The 17,500-nt window shown below is 41.5% G+C and overlaps 1 protein-coding gene across 1 annotated transcript in view; it reads right to left on the bottom strand.

Annotated features, from left to right (window-relative positions):
• The window catches only part of LOC125032468, a 63,666-nt gene that overhangs the window by 31,317 nt on the left and 14,849 nt on the right, over positions 1–17,500 (bottom strand). The window lies entirely within an intron of this gene.

Raw genomic sequence — 17,500 nt, 5'->3', positions numbered from 1 at the left:
ATTGGGTTAAATTGATAGATAATTCGATAAAGTTTTTCATTGTTTGTCTTATTCCTTAGATCAGGTTATTTTGTGTCTACTCTTCTTCCCGTCTTTACTGTGTCTTTCGCTGTTTCCGTTCTTTCGTTGTAAGTTTTCATCTATTTCGTCTCTGTCTGTAATATTTACGGTATAAAACACAGTTGTTTCACGTCCCTTACCAGTCTGTTTTCGCTATATATTTACCTATAGATTTCTTTTCATAACATTTTCGCTATAATGAACGCTGCTTCATTATTAAAAAAAAAAAAAAAAGGAAAAAAAAAAATCCAGGTTTTATATCGTGCGGTATAACGTTTTTTTTTTTTTTCTTTTATTTCTATCCATCTGATACTAAAATATTCACTACAACTATTCCACTCTTGCCTTTTTTTTTATCATATTTTGCTATTCCAGCGGTTCCAGTAGATTTCCTCTTCAACTCCCTAGCGGAAAAATGCTATTTCGCTCAGCTGCTAAATCCGCTTGCATAGTGCTTTTGTCAATCTATCCCAAATTTGTCTACGGTTTCAAAAGAGGTATTGATTTATTTTGTTTACGATTGGCTATTTGATATTTTTTGTTGTATGTGTGTTTGTGTGTGAGAGAGAATGTGTGTGTGTGTGTGTATGTGAGAATGAGAGAGAAAGTGTGTGTGTGTGTGTGTGTTTGTAGCTTTATCAACATTTGCTTTCCTTTTCTTATTTTCCTCATGTTTATCATTGTTCTTCATCTCTCGGCGTATTTCGTTATTCCTGTTTCGTTCAGTCTGTCTGTTTATAATTTGTTTATCTACCTATCTTTATCTATTATCTTTTTCCTTCCATTCTTTTCATTCCTTTCTCTACCCCCCCCCCCCTCCATCCATCCATCCCATCTATTCCCTCTCTTTATATATATTTATTTATCTCTCTAACTATTTACTCCTATCACCCATCCATCCTCCTATCAATTACTCTTTTCTTCTTTTAATTATAAACGAAAATGTACTTCATATTCGAATTAAAATGAGGATCAGAAGTTTCCTTTGACTGTATAATGAAACGGATAGCAACCAAAGTCATTATAATTACAATATGACTGACACTACACTTTCATTATTCACTGCAATAAACGTTTAGCTCCCCCCCCCCCCCTTTTAGAATCTCATCCCTTTTTTTTTTGAGGCGTAGGGAATAACTTTAAATATATACAGGTGATTAACATAATTAAATTCTCATACTTCTCTGTCACCATCGCTATCATTATCATTTTATTATTTTGAATATCGTGAACCACTACCCTTGTCTTCATACTAATAAAAGCTTCCATTTGTATCAACTTTTATTTTTATTACTTATCATTTTTACCGAATTTCTAGTTAATCCAAACCTATAGGTACCTTTTAACTATTTATACTGATGACATCAAAGCTCTCTCTCTCACCCATATGTGTATGTGTCCTTTCATCTGCATGTATGTTTGCATATGTATACATCACCGATACAAAGACTATCTGAAGAGGAGAGAGAGATCCAACTGTCTATTCACTGTGAAAAAAAGGGGGGGGGGGGGTCGTAATATGCAAAATAACTTGGCAAAATGAATATAGTTTTTGTGAGCATGGACTATATGGTCACATGTTAGCTGGGTAGTTTTATCAGTTATTACTGGATAGGGTGTCTACGGGATAGGGAACGACACGTCAGTACACACATATACATACTCTTATATGTATGTTTGTTATATACATATACCTATATCTATCTATCCGTTTGTCTACACTCTCTGTCTCCGTCTCTCTCTCTCTCTCTCTCTCTCTCTCTCTCTCTCTCTCTCTCTCTCTTTCTGTTTGTTGTCACCTATCTGTCTATCTATAATTGTATATCTATCCATCTCTCTATTTATCTATCTGTAAATGTATCCATTTTCTTATCTATCTATTTTTCTATCTGTAAATGTATCCATTTTCCTATCTACCTCTCCTTATCTATCTATCCATTTATCTATTTGTCTTTCTATCTATTCATATCTATCTATCTATTTGTCTTTCTATCTACTTATATCTATCTATCTATCTATTTGTCTATCTATCTATCTATTTGTCTATTTATCTATTCATATCTATCTATCTATCTGTATATTTATCTACCTGTAAATCTATCAATCTACCTATCTATCTATTCATCTATCTACCTTAATGTATATATTGCACACATAAGCGTATGAGATTCCGCTCTGAAATAAATTTATCCGAATCCTTGCCAGCAGCTCTCCACCGCGTCCGATTCCCCTAATCTGACTTAATCCAGCCAAGCGAGGCAGGAATAGTGTTGCAGGCGGGGTGAAGAGAAAGTGGTTGGGGGTGAGGGGGGTGAGGGGGGAGGGGAGGGGATGAAATAACGGTGGTAACATCTTAAAATGAAATTGCACTAGAGAAAGGGGGCTGGAATGTTGTTGTGTTTATTAAATGGGCTTCAAAGTTTTTCTTTTTTTTCTTTGTTTCCCCGCCTCCTTTCTATATTTCAGCGGTTTTGGGATAGGTCTATTGTAAAGATTATTTGATAAAAAAAAAAAAAAATTGTTAGTGAACAGCATTAGGTTATGAGCACTGGGATTCTCTGTGTTAAATTGCGGCTAAATCTATAATCCCTCGTGGCACTGTGACACTCTCTCCTAAGGCACTTCACGGCACTGCCCTATTATGCTTTGGCCTCAACCGTGGCACCCTCAGTGGCACTGTGGAATTAGGTGGCACTTGCTGGACAGATTATGCTTCCACTGAGACGAGATCAGGAAACTGATCTGCTTACCTCATTACTAGTATATTAGGTTTCATGTATTTGTATATGTATGAGTGTGTGCCTGCATTTGAATGTGGAGTGTGTGTTTATATATATATATATATATATATATATATATATATATATATATATATATCTATATATATATATATATATATATATATATATATATATATATATATATATATATATATATATATATATATATATATATATATAAAGAGAGAGAGAGAGAGAGAGAGAGAGAGAGAGAGAGAGAGAGAGAGAGAGAGAGAGAGAGAGAGAGAGAGAGAGAGAGAGAGAGAGAGAAAGGGAGAGAGAGAGAGAGAGAGAGAGAGAGAGAGAGAGAGAGAGAGAGAGAGAGAGAGAGAGAGAGAGAGAGAGAGAGAGAGAGAGAGAGAGAGAGAGAGAGAGAGAGAGAGAGAGAGAGAGAGAGAGAGAGAGAGAGAGAGAGAGAGAGAGAGAGAGAGAGAGAGAGAGAGAGAGAGAGAGAGAGAGACTGTGTGTGTGTGTTTTTGTATTTGTGTCTATGTTCACGTGCATGTGTGTATATACGTATGCTACGTGTATTTATTCATGCATGTTTTCATCTCTTGATTTATGTAAGTCCTAATAATATGAATATGTATGTGTGTGTGGGCGCCCTACATAAATACACATACATACATACACAGTCACAAGATTTTTGTCTCTTTCCCAAAGTACAAAATATTTCAAAGTCAGTGATAATGATAACATAAACATTAATAAAACATAAAAAAAAACATAAATAGAATTCATATTTTCATAGATTCCTTTTTATTCTTTTTCTCCATATCAATCTTTTACCCAAGTACTTATCTATTCCTTTCTTTTCATTCCCCATTCCCCTTTTCTTTCTTTCTTTCATCCAATCTATCCCTTCCACCTCTGAAACGGGCGAGAGAGACAATTGGATTCCATTCTGTCTTTTAAGAACTTGATTTTCATTCATGGAAAAAATTAAGAGCAGTCTCGAAGTTGTCTAGTCTTGTGTCTTCGTCGATTTCTCCTTATTCTTGTTTTCAATCGTTTTTTCTTTCTTTTGTCTTTCTCTTTTTTTCGTTGTCTCTTTCTCCTCTCTCGTCTCTTTCTTCTTCTCTCGTCTCTTTCTTCATAATTCCCTTCTTCTTCTTTTTCTTTTCCTCCCTATCTTCTTCTCTCACGTTTTTTTTCCTTTGTCTTTTATTGGTTTCCTATTCGTTCTTTTTTTCCCTTGTTTCCTTCTCCTCTCTCGTCTCTTTCTTCGCAATTTCCTTTTCCTTCTTCTTCTATTCTTCCTTATTCTCCTGCTCTCTCGGTTTTCTCCTTTGTCTTTCATTTGTTCGTAATTTTCCTATTTTTCCTCGTCCTCTTCTCCTCTCTCTCCTAATTCTTATTTGTCTCCCTTTTCATATTAACTTACTCCTTCGTTTTCTTCCTTGTTTTTTCTTCTGTCTACCTATTCATCTTTTTTCTTTGTCTCATGTTTCTTGTTCTTCGTCTCTTTCCTCACAATTTTATCTTTATTCTTCTCTTTCCCCACAATTTACTTCTTCTCCTTCGTCTCTTTCTCCACAGATTCTTTCTTCTTCTCCTTCTTCATATCTTTTCTCACAGTTTTCCTCTTCTTCTCCTTCTTCGTCTCTTTCTCCTCAATTTCCTCCTCCTCCTCCTTCTTCTTCTCTTTCCTCACAATCATCCTCATTCTCCTCCTCCTTCTTCGTCTCTTTCCTCACAATCATCCTCTTCCTCTCCTTCTTCTTCATCTCTTTTCTCACAATCATCCTCTTCCTCTCCTTCTTCTTCTCTTTCCTCACAATCATTCTCTTCTTCATCTTCTTCATATCTTTCCTCACAATCATCCTCATTATCCTCCTCCTTCTTCGTCTCTTTCCTCACAATCATCCTCATTCTCCTCCTCCTTCTTCATCTCTTTCCTCACAATCATCCTCATTCCCCTCCTCCTTCTTCATCTCTTTCCTCACAATCATCCTCATTCTCCTCCTCCTTCTTCATCTCTTTCCTCACAATCATCCTCATTCTCCTCCTCCTTCTTCATCTCCTTCCTCACAATCATCCTCATTCTCCTCCTCCTTCTTCATCTCTTTCCTCACAATCATCCTCATTCTCCTCCTCCTTCTTCATCTCTTTCCTCACAATCATCCTCATTCCCCTCCTCCTTCTTCGTCTCTTTCCTCACAATCGTCCTCATTCTCCTCCTCCTTCTTCATCTCTTTCCTCACAATCATCCTCTTCTCCTCCTTCTTCGTCTCTTTCTCCTCAATTTCCTCCTCCTTCTCCTTCTTCATTTCTCTCCTCACAATCATCCTCTTCTTCTCCAAAGGCTACAACCTCAATACAAGTGGCCAAGGATGCGTGTAGATCTCACTTTCAAAAGTGTAATTGGAGTGAAATTGACTATTTCTCCCCCCCTCCCTCCCTCCTCCCCCACACATACACCAGGAGGGCACTTTATTTTTGTGGCTGTGAGAGTTTTACCATTGCGCTGAATTTTTTTTGGAGGAGAGAGAGAGGGAGGGAGGGAGGGAGGGAGGGGGAGAGGGAGGGAGGGAGGGAAAGAGTGAGGGAGGGAGAGGGGGAGGGAGAGGGGGGAGGGAGGGAGGGGAGGAGGAGGGAGAGAGGGAGGGAGGGAGGGAGGGAGGGAGGGAGGGAGGAGGAAGAGAGAGAGAGAGAGAGAGAGAGAGAGAGAGAGATTAGATTACTATATTACATGAACACTTTTTCATGGTTTCATTTTACTCAATGCAATTCTTTTAGGGACCTTTGAAGGCTGTTGTGGTAGCACAGTTCTCCAGTTCGGAAATATCTATAATTCGGCAAAGTCCTGGTCCTGAAAATGCCGGATATTTGATGTTAAATCTCCTCCAAGAAAACAGAAAACGTGAAATGTATCCCATGACAGGACAAACTATTCAAATCCACTGACTCGTTTATGTGAATTCTAGTGACATAATTTACAGGACGGGCTTTGATTTCCTTGATTAATTAATCAACAAATGTCGGCCGAAATGCTAATCTCTCTTTCAAGCGTTGATTATTTTTGCACTTGTCTAATTTGATAATGCCAAAGCATTTGCACCGAATTCATGAATGTAACATACTTTACGTTTCTCATTATTGTAGAATATCGAAGACCTTTTAGATACAAACTACGGTATGATATTCATATGCCCTTCAAAATTTGTGCATTTTGTTTATTTCATAATCTCCCCTTCAACTAGTATCATTTTGGTAAATAAAATGCAACAAAACGCTGTTGTTTTCGCCATAACCACGATCGCATTATCACATAATCCCAGGGAAAAGTGGCCCGGTTTCCCTTGTCCTTGGGAGACTAATGTAGTCATCGACGACTTTGCATTTCAACAAGAGATGCGCCGCTCTAGAAAATTGCCAAATAGAATAAGGGCTCCTTCGTGTTACCGCAATAACTAGTTTAATCATTACCTATAACGAAAGAAATTGATACTTTTCTGTCTGAGAATTAATCCATTTTCCCCGTTTTTTTTTGTTTGTTTTTTTCGGAACGAGCCTTTGCAAAATCGCAACTTTTCTCCCCGTGTTTGACCAACAAGTCCTTAAATTATCTTTTGGCAAATCCATTAATAACAAAAAGAGGAGAAATTAAGAAAAAACGCACACAAATAGCTATCAGAACCAGAAATTCGGAATCGAAAATCTCGCCTAAAAAGAGGAGAGAAAAATTAATATAGTTCATTACGAAGACTCCCTCGCTTATAGCCCTCTGTTATCAGTAACCTATTGGATACAGTAAATTACAGGCTCAATTAACCACTTTATGGGGGAAAAAACAATAGTGTAATTAACCCGCATTCATTCTCTTCTTTTAAGCTGTTAGAATTAATGATTTCTCTATTTTTTTTTTCCCTTTCGAAATTGTGTGACCGTTAATTTTGGCGGGAACTGATTTTCTTCATCATGAAATGCAATCGCGTTAATTTGGTCGTTTTTATATTGTACGGATCGTGGATATTTGGTCCTGTGATTATCATTATTATCTATGATTGATTGATTTATTTTGTTCTGTTAGTATGATCTTTGTTGTATCAGTTTTTATTATGAAATTTCTTATAGTAGCCCTTCCATTATCTTGTATTGTATATCATCATTGTTACTACTGCTATCATTATTGTTGTTGCTGTTGTATTCTCTAAATTTGGTCTAATACAACTGTAGTATTTTAACACCCGTTCTTTTCATTCCATAATTGCTAATGCTAACACTTTTATTGAGAACACTTTTTAAGGGAAAACCAAAAGCGTAATTTTTATCCTCCATCAAATCATTATTATTTTTTTTTTTATAAATAAAAAAGTTCCATCCTCTAGTCTCGTACACCATTTAAAAAAATATATATATTTATTCCTTTTTTCTGTTTATAAAATCCCGTATCATCTTTTTACTTTTATATAATATATATATTATGTATATAAAATGTTCCACCCTCTAAGCCCGTATACCATTTTATAAAAACTTATAATCCCCCGTATATATATATAAATATTTTATATATATATATGTATATATATAATACTTTTATAGATAAAAGATGTCGTATACCTTTATTTATTGAAAAAAACTTATTTATTAATTTTTCCTATAAACCCCCGTACCATTTTTTTTTTTTTTTTCTAACTTCTAAACTTGTTGACCGACATAATCCCATCCACGTCGCGGCATAACTTAAATGCCGTGTAAATAGGCAAGCTAACCGCATTACATCGATCCCGAGCCGACCGTATGATGACGAAAGGACGATCGGTGTTTTCCTCGCGAATCCGGGTGAATCCGACGAACGCTGCTGGTGAGGGGGAAGGGGAAGGGGGAAAGGGAAAAGGGGGAAAAAGAGCTATTCTAGGGGGGGAAATATTGTCGGCTATAATCAGAGCTATGAAGGTGAATTTTAGACAAAAGGATGAAACAAATCAGGAGACTCATATAACAAGTGGGAGAGAATAGAGTTTTTCTCTTCCCTCCTAATTAACGCCCGATAGATGAATCCGACGTGCTTACACGAACGAGGAGGCGGTGTTCGGATTCGTACACGCCTGTCACCGGCACCTGGACCTCTCAGCGGCCTTCACGTGGCTGTATCAGGTACTTGCGTGCGGGATGGGTTAATTTGCGCCCTTAATATTGAATGGGTGTCATCGTGGGTGCCTTAGACCTGTTATTACGTGTCTCTGGCATTACCCACCGGAAATCGAGACGCATAGTGTTTGTTTGTTGTTCTTTGGGTTTCTATTAATTTTCGTCGAGGTTTTGAAAGCAATTGCATCGGTTATTTTGTTATGAGTGTATTTGCGTTATGTTCATTTCGTTTTATTTTTAACATTTCTTCTAATTTCTTCGTATTCGCGTGTTTGTTTATCTATTCGTTTATATCTTCCTCTATTCGTCTGCTCATTTATTCATTTTGTAATTGTTGTAACCTCACTTCTCTCTGGCTTTTAGAAATTAGCGAAAAGGGAAACTGATGAAATAATTTGCTTTGGAATAGAATAATAGAATCATTTGTTATCTTTTGTGCATGTTTTGTTTGCACCGAAGAGCATATTGAATAAACGGCTGAAACAAGCAAACAGGGATAGGAAACAAGTGATTGTCGATTCTGTTCCGTAGGACTAAATCGGATTCCATTCAGACACGTAGTAATTTTTAGCGTTATGGTTACCTGTATAGTTTATGGGTTCAGGTAGTGTTGGTTTTCTAGATCAACTTTGCATAGAAGTGGATATAATTCTGAATGAGAAACTGGAGGATTAACTCTAATTCCCCCGTCTCTCTCTCTCTCTCTCTCTCTCTCTCTCTCTCTCTCTCTCTCTCTCTCTCTCTCTCTCTCTCTCTCTCTCTCTCTCTCTCTCTCTCTCTCTCTCTCTCTCTCTCTCTCTCTCTCTCTCTCTCTCTCTCTCTCTCTCTCTCTCTCTCTCTCTCTTCTCTCTCTCTCTCTCTCTCTCTCTCTCTCTCTCTCTCTCTCTCTCTCTCTCTCTCTCTCTCTCCCTCTCTCTCCCTCTCCCTCTCCCCCTCTCCCTCTCTCTCCCTCCCTCTCTCTCTCTCTCTCTCTCTCTCTCTCTCTCTCTCTCTCTCTCTCTCTCTCTCTCTCTCTCCTCTCCCTCTCCCTCTCCCTCTCCCTCTCTCTCCCTCCCTCTCTCTCTCTCTCTCTCTCTCTCTCTCTCTCTCTCTCTCTCTCTCTCTCTCTCTCTCTCTCTTTCTCTCTTTCCTCCCCCTCCTCCTCCTCCTCCTCCTCCTCTCTCCCCCCCCTTCCTCCTCCTCCTACCCCCCCCATCCTCCTCCCCCCTTCCTCCTCCTCCTCCTCCTCCTCCTCCATGCATGTCTATCTATCCATCTATCCAGCACTCATTTCATCACAGAATCGCGCTCATAACGAGTTTTTCCTAATCTTTTCCCGAACTTTTCTCCTTAACGGTCAACCAATCTGCCAACATATCTCAAGACGGTGAAGAACTAATGAGAAGAAACTGAAGGAGAAATGATATCAGGAAAAGTGAGATATACGATAAAGAGGTGTAAATCGTAAGAGCATTGGGATGGATAGGGAAGTCGTATCTTGTGGGATTTGTTGTTTGTTGTTTGTTGTTGTTTCTTGTATGTTGTTTGTTGCTGGGTATGGTTTTGTTGTTGTTTTTTATATATTTTTTTCTTTCTTTGATAATGATGGTAATATCATAATTGTTATTATTATCTTTTATTGTTACTGTTTTTGTTATCATTATTATAGTTAGTACTACAACTACTGCTACTACTACTACTACTACTAGTATTACTACTAGCACTACTACTACTACTATTACTACTACTAGCACTACTACTACTACTACTACTACTACTACTTCTGCTACTACTCCTGCTACTACTCCTACTCACTATTACCATGATCATTAAGTTGATTATTATCACAAATATTATCATTATTGCCTCTATCCTGACTCCTGGCGTATCCTTCATCAGAGTAATTTGGCTCAACACCGTGCGATAGAATCTGCAATTTCTTGGTACTTAATGCCGTATCAGTTCTCTTTATCTCTTTATCTTCATATTCATATCTTTACTCTTTTACTTGACTTTCGTCCCTTCGCCCCCCCCCCCCCCCACCCTTTCCTTCTTAAAATTCCAAAGTCATCCTCTTCTTTTTTTTTTTTTTTTTTTTTTTTTACCTTTTCCTCCTCTCTTCCTTCCTTCCTCCTTCTTTATCTCTTTCCCTCTCCTTCCTTCCTTGTCTCTTCTCTTTCTTATCCTTTCGCTTTCTTTTCCCTTCCTCCTTTGCTTCCCTTCCTACTTCCCCCTCCTCATGAACATCTTCCTTACCCTTTCCTTTTTTCCTCCTGCTTCCTTACCCCCTCCCCCTCCCTACCCTCTCCCCTACTGACACCTCCCTCACCCTTTCCCTTCCTCCTCCCCCACTAAAATCTCTCTCGACCTTCCTTTCTTCAACCCACCTCCCTCCCTCTCCCTTTTCCTTCTCCCTCACCCTTTTCCTTTCTCCTTCTCCTCCCTAACCCCTTCCCCCTCCTCTACTAAAATTTCTCTTGACCTTCCCTTCCTCCTCCCACCTCCCTACTCTCTCCCTTTTCCTTCTCCCTCACCCTTTCCCTTCCTCTTCCTCCTCCCTAACTCCTCCCACCTCCTCCACTAAAATCTCCCTTTGACCCTCCCATCTCCCTCCCCCTCCCCCTTCCCCTTCCCTCATCCCTCCACCGTTCCCTCCTTCCCCTCCCTTTTCCCCTCCCTCTCCCTCCTCTAAGGTCCTTTTGGGGAAACAGGCATTTTGCAACAATCATTCAAGCGGACGATGCATTCAATTGCTACACATTCCTCTTCATGTAATCCTTTTAGCGCACTGTAATCCGTCGCCTCCTGCGTGCTGGGGATCGTACGCGAGAAAAAAGGCTTTAAAAAGGTGGGGGGGGGAGAGGGGAGGGGGTGGGAAAGAGAGGGGAGGGGGTGGGGGGGAGGGTGGTAGAGAGGGGGTGGGGAGAGGGAGATAGAGAGGGGGTGGGGAGAGGTTGGTAGAGAGGGGGTGGGGGGAGGGTGGTAGAGAGGGGGTGGGGAGAGGGTGGTAGAGAGAGGGTGGGGGAAGGGTGGATAGAGGGAGAGAGGGGGTTGGGGGAGGGTGGTAGAGAGGGGGTGGTAAAGAGAGAGGGGGGAGGGAGGGAGGGAGGGGGTGGGAGGTAGAGAGGGGAGAGGGAGAGAAGGTGGGAAGGGGGGACACACAATGAGAAGAATGGAGAGAGAGAGAGAGAGAGAGAGAGAGAGAGAGAGAGAAAGAGAGAGAGAGAGAGAGAGAGAGAGAGAGAGAGAGAGAGAGAGAGAGAGAGAGAGAGAGAGAGAGAGAGAGAGTGTGTGTTTGTGGGGAGAGAATGTGAGAAAGTTTGAGTGAGAAAGTCTGTGTGTGTGTTTGCGACAGAGAGAGAGAGAGAGAGAGAGAGAGAGAGAGAGAGAGAGAGAGAGAGAGAGAGAGAGAGAGAGAGAGAGAGAGAGAGAGAGAGAGAGAGTGTGTTTGTGGGAGAGAATGTGAGAAAGTTTGAGTGAGAAAGTCTGTGTGTGTGTTTGCGACAGAGAGAGAGAGAGAGAGAGAGAGAGAGAGAGAGAGAGAGAGAGAGAGAGAGAGAGAGAGAAAATCAATAGAGACAAATAGATAAATAGATAGAAAAAGAGAGAGTGCAGAAAAGGAAGGGAAAATTTTAATACACTAAGAAATCAAAGAGATGAAAACTTATCCAGGACGAAAGAGACACAGGTAAACAGAAGGAGGGAAAGGAAGGGGAAAACAAAGAAGAAAGAGGAGATAGACAGTCAGACAAATAGACAGAAGGAAATAAAGAAAGGGGGAGGGAACTCAAACGAAAGATAAATACAGGGAGAGGAGGAGACGGAAATAGTACCAGAAAGAGGGAGGAACGAAGGGAAGGAAGGAAGGAAGGAAGGAAGGAAAGTGAAGGTCAAATGGTCACTTACCTTAAGGGCCTCGCCGATATCCCCCTCCCCCTCCCCCAGTCCCCTAGTGACCCCTCCTCTCTTTCCCCTCGTTCTCCTCACACACGTTATAAATCATTCACCTCTCATGTCGTAGGGGAGGGGAAAAGGAGGGCGAGAGGGGTAGAAAGGAAGAGGAGGAAAGTAGAGGAGAAGGGAGGGAGAAGAGTACAAAGGGAGGGGTAGAAGGTGAAAGGGAACAGAGGGAAGAGGAGGAGAATGATACAAAGGGAGAGGAAGATGAAGGGAAACAGAGGGAAGAGGAGGAGAGTAGAGGGGAGGGGAAGTAAGGAAGAGGAGGAGAAGGGAGGAAGAAGGGTACAAAGGAAGGGGAAGAAGGAGAAGGGAGACAGAGGGGAAAGGAGGAAGGGAAGAAGAGTAGAGGGGAAGGGAGGAAAGGGAGGGGAAGAAGAAGGGAGACAGAGGGGAAAGTAGGAAGGGAAGAAGAGTAGAGGGGAAGGGAGGAAAGGGAAAGAAGAAGGGAGACAGAGGGGAAGGGAAAAGTACAAAGGGAGGGGAAGAATGGAAATAGGGTATTAGGAGAAGGATATACTGAGATATTATTTCGACGAAAATTATCATATTCGAATATTATTAAATGATACGTACACACACACACACACACACACACACGCACACACACACAGACACACACACACACACACACACACACACACACACACACACACACACACACACACACACACACACACACACACACACACACACACACACACACAACCCCCCCACACAAACGCAACCCCCCCCCCCCCTCTTATACACACACACACACACACACTTAACTCAACGATAAACACACAACTTACACATCATCGAACTTTGCAATAACACGTCTCTGCAACCCTATTGTCTCCACAACAATCACAAAGAAAAAAAAAAAAAACACACACACAAATACAAAATGAAAGAACACATTAAGAAGATTTTTTATTTTCTTTTTTTTCTTGCCAAAAGTTCTGCAGATTGTTGAAAATCTTGAGTCGAGAAATTTCAGCTGAAAACTTGTTCGGAACAAGTCTTAAGTAAACACCTAAGGAATTATCTGTTATGTTAAGAATTCTTTTTTTTATCATTATTTTTCATTATTATTATTACTATTGTTATCATCATTGTTATTATTATTATTATTATTATTATTAGTAGTAGTTATAGTAATATTATTAATATTATTATTGTCATTATCATCATTTATATTATCATTATTGTTATTAGTATTAATATTAGTATTAGTATTAGTCTTAATATTAGTATCATTATCATCATCATCATCATCATCATCACCATCATCATCAACATCCTTATTATCATTATCTGTATTATCATTATTTTAATAATTGTTGTTGTTATCATTATTATTTTATAGTAAAACGAAGAAGAGGTGAAGAAAAGGAAGAAGAAGAAGAAGAAGAAGAAGAAGAAGAAGAAGAAGAAGAAGAAGAAGAAGAAGAAGAAGAAGAAGAAGAAGAAGAAGAAGAAAGAAGAGGAGGAGGAAGAAGAAAAAGAAGAAGAAGAAGAAGGAAGAAGAAGAAGAAGAAGAAGACAAGAAGGTAAAGAAAAAAGAAGAAGAGGTAGAAGGAGAAGATTCTCATGACCTTGTTTGACCCTACCGCACCCAGGTCAGGTCAGGTCAGTATCCATCAAGTTTGAATCAAGATTAACGGATCGTGAGCCGTTTTTGCGGCATCACGTGAGAGGGTGTGTGAGGGGCGTCTTGATGAGGAGAAGGAGGAAAAGTGGAGGGAAAGGGAGAAAGGAGGGGGAAAAAAGGGGGGATGAGGAAGAAGAAGGGAAGGAGGAAAAGTGGAGGAAAAGGGAGAAAGGAGGGTAAAGAGGGGATGAGGAGGAGGAAGGGAAGGAGGAAAAGTGGAGGGAAAGGGAGAAAGGAGGGTAAAGAGGGAATGAGGAGGAAGAAGGGAAGGAGAGAAAGGAGGAAAAGGGAGAAAGGAGGGAAAAGAGGGATGAGGAGGAAGAAGGGAAGGAGAGAAGGAGGAAAAGGGAGAAAGATGGAAAGGGAGGAAGGAGGAAAAAGAGGGAATGAGGCGGAATAAGGGATGGGGAAGGAAGAAAAGGCGAGAAAGGAGGGAAATGGGGTAATGAGGAAGAAGAGGGGATAGAGAACAGAGGAAGGAAGAAGAGGGAAAAAGGAGGAAGAGGGAGAAAGGAGGAAAAAGAGGGAATGAGGAGAAAGAGGGGAGGGGAGGGAAGGAGATGGAGGAAGGAGGAAAAAGAGGGAAGGGGGAAGAAGAGAGGAAAAAGGAAGGATGTGGAAGAAGAGAAAATAGGGAAGAAGGGAAAGGAAAGGAAGGGAGGAAAGGGGTAGAAGAGCTGAAAGGGAAGAAGGATAAAGGAGAGGGAAAGGAAAAGAGGGAATGGAGGGGGGAGAAAAAGAAGGAATTAGGAAAAAATGAGGATAGAGGGAAAAAAAAAAAAATTAAAAGAGGGAAACCAGAAGAAAGAGGAGAAGGAGGAGGCGAAGGGAGAAGTAAAAGTTAGAGAAAAAGGAATTGGGGAGAGAGTACTCCTGTCAGTAGCGGGCCAAGGGAGGGAAAAGGGGAGGAAATGGATTTTCCCCTCAGATGCTCTCATGTCAGAAAAGAAGGTGCCCACATGATATGTTTTTATATATATATATTTTTTTTTTATGCTTATATGTACGTACGTAATACATACGTGATACATGCATACATACATACATACGTACATACATACGTATATACATACATACGTATATACATACATACGTACATACATACGTACATACATACGTACATACATACGTACATACATACATACGTACATACATACATACATACATACATACATACATACATACATACATACATACATACATACATACATACATACAAACATACATACATACATACACAGATGTATACATACATACACACATATATACGTACAGAAACACCATCTCATCATCATCATCATCACCATCATCACCATCATCACCATCATCCCCACCACCACCATCATCATCGAAACACTCAAATAATACACCCAAGAATTTTATATAAAAGGGAAAACAAAGGATAAATTGAGGGGAAAGAGAGAGAGAGAAAAAAAAAACTATTTCAATATTCTAATTCACAATTTTCAACGATCCGTCTATCTGTCTTGGTTATCACAGATGGTCAGTGAGAAGGGGAGAGGGGGAAGGCAGAAGGGAGAGGGGAGAGACGACAAGAGAGATGAAGGGAGAAGGGAGAGGGAGAGGGAGAGGGGGAAGGGAGAGGGGGAAGGCAGAAGGGAGAGGGGAGAGACGACAAGAGAGATGAAGGGAGAAGGGAGAGGGAGAGGGGGAAGGGGAGAGGGGAGAGGGGAGAGAGGGAGAAGGGAGAGGGAGAGGGGGAAGGGAGAGGGGAGAAGGGAGAAGGGAGAGGGGGAAGAGAGAGGGGGAAGGGAGAAGGGAGAGGGAGAGGGGGGAAGGGAGAGAGAGGGAGAGGGAGAGGGGGAAGGGAGAAGGAAGAGGGGAGAGGGGGAAAGTGTATGACAAGGGTATGGGATAGGAAGGAGGAGGAGGAAGAGAAAGAGGAGAGAAGAAGAGGGTTCAGAGGAAAAAACGAGGAAGAGAGAAGGGTAGAGGAGGAAGAAGGGGAGAGAGACGACAATTTTGAGGAAGAGAGGAGATAAGAAAGTATATGAAAAGGGAAGAAGGACGAAGGGGAGAGAGAGGGAGAAGATTGAGGGGAGGAGGAAGGAGGGCGAGAGAGAGGATGGAGGAAAGTAGGGAGAAAAATGTAAAAGGGAAAAGAGAGGAGAGGTTAAGAATGAGGAAATGGGAAGGAGGGAAGAACGCCAGACGAAGGATGGAAATAAAGAAGGGAAAGGGGGAGGACATAAAAAAATAGGGAGAGGGAGGGGAGGAAGGACTCGAGGGGAATGGCGAGGAAAGGAGAAAAAGAATGTAATTCGGAATTAAATAAAATGGAAGGAGATGAAAGGGAAGGAAAAGGGAGGGAGGGAGGGAGGGAGGGAGGAGGGAGGGAGGGAGGGAGGGAGGGAGGGAGGGAGGGAGGGAGGGAGGGGGGATGAGGAAAAGAGGTAGGGAGAAAAGGTGTGGAAGAGAAGACGGAAGAAAGGGACGAGAAGGAAGGAAAAGGTGAATGGAGGAAAGAAGAAATGGGAAATATCAAGAAAGGGAGGGGGAAAGAGAAAGGAAGGAGAGGAGGAAGGGATAAAGAAGAAGGAAGGAGAGGAGGAAGGAATAAAGAGAAAGGAAAGAAATGAGGAAAGAAAATGGAGGAAGGAAAGAGAGAAAGTAAGGAAAGGAGAAAAGAGAGGAGAGGAGGAAGGGGAAAAGAGAAAAGGGAAAAGAAAAAGGGAAGAAAGGAGAAAAAGAAAAAAGGAGGAAGGGAAGAAATGAAGAAAGGAAAAGGACGGAGGAAAGAGAGAAGGTAAAGAAAGGGAAGAAGAGGGGAGAGGAGGAAGAAAAGAAAAAGGACGAAAGGAAAGAGAGAAGTTAAAGAAAGGGGAGAAGAGGGGAGAGGAGGAAGAAAAGAAAAAGGACGAAAGGAAAGAGAAGAAGGTAAAGAAAAGGGAAGAAGAGGGGAGAGGAGGAAGGGGAGAAGGAATGAAGGTAAGGGAAGAGGAGAAGGAAGGAAAGGTGGATAATCTCATAGCTACGTCAGCGCCACCACAGATAACAGGAATTAGGAAATCTCTAGGGAAGGATGGAAGGAAGGATGGAGGGAGGGAGGAAGATAAAGATGGGGAAAAGAGGGATAGAGGGAAGGAGAAGGGGGACCAGAAACACATAATGGAAATGGGAGGAGGGAAAGAGAGAGAGAGAGAGAGAGAGAGAGAGAGAGAGAGAGAGAGAGAGAGAGAGAGAGAGAGAGAGAGAGAGAGAGAGAGAGAGAGAGAGAGCAAAAGCATACAGAAAGAAAGGAGAGGCTTTAGAATATATCCATCTCACACTCGCCATGCACTCACATGACTGCCATGACAAAGACAAAGCGACTGATCTCTTCCTCTCCCTCACCCCCCCCCCATCACTCCCCCACAGTCCCTCTCCCACACTCCCATCCCCTCCTTTCCTGACCTCATCCCCCCTCCATCTCTCCTTCACTCCCCCCCTCCCCTTCAATCCCTCCACTTTACCACCCCTCCATCCCCCCCACTCCTCCACTCCACCACCCTTCCCTTCCACCACCCTCCACCTTCCCCTCCACTACCCCTCCACCTAAACCATCCCTCCACCTTCCCTTCCACCACCCCTCCACCCCTTCACCTAATCCATCCCTCCACATCCCCCTCCACCTTCCCTCCCACCACCCCTCCACCCCTCCACCCTCTTCTTCTCCTTCTCTCCTTAAAAACAAACTTCGCCCTTTGACAATATTTGACTATTCCAAAGACATGATGGTTTCTCGTTTGTTCAAGTCCGTGGCTGACATTTTCCCTGCTCTTTGGCTTGAGGAAGTTATTGATAAAATGTAGCTTCATCTGTGTCTGTGTCTTTGTCTTTGTCTGTGTCTGGGTCTGTGTCTGTATCTACATCTCTTTCTCTCGCTCTCTCTCTCTCTCTCTCGCTCTCTTTCTTCTCTTTCTTTATCTCTTTCTCTCTTTCTCTCTCTCTCTCTCTCTCTCTCTCTCTCTCTCTCTCTCTCTCTCTCTCTCTC

This window comes from Penaeus chinensis, chromosome 14 (assembly GCF_019202785.1).
Source record: "Penaeus chinensis breed Huanghai No. 1 chromosome 14, ASM1920278v2, whole genome shotgun sequence".
Lineage (NCBI taxonomy): Eukaryota > Metazoa > Arthropoda > Malacostraca > Decapoda > Penaeidae > Penaeus > Penaeus chinensis.
Note: the sequence above shows the minus strand (reverse complement) of the source record. Positions and strands in the feature narration are given on the sequence as shown.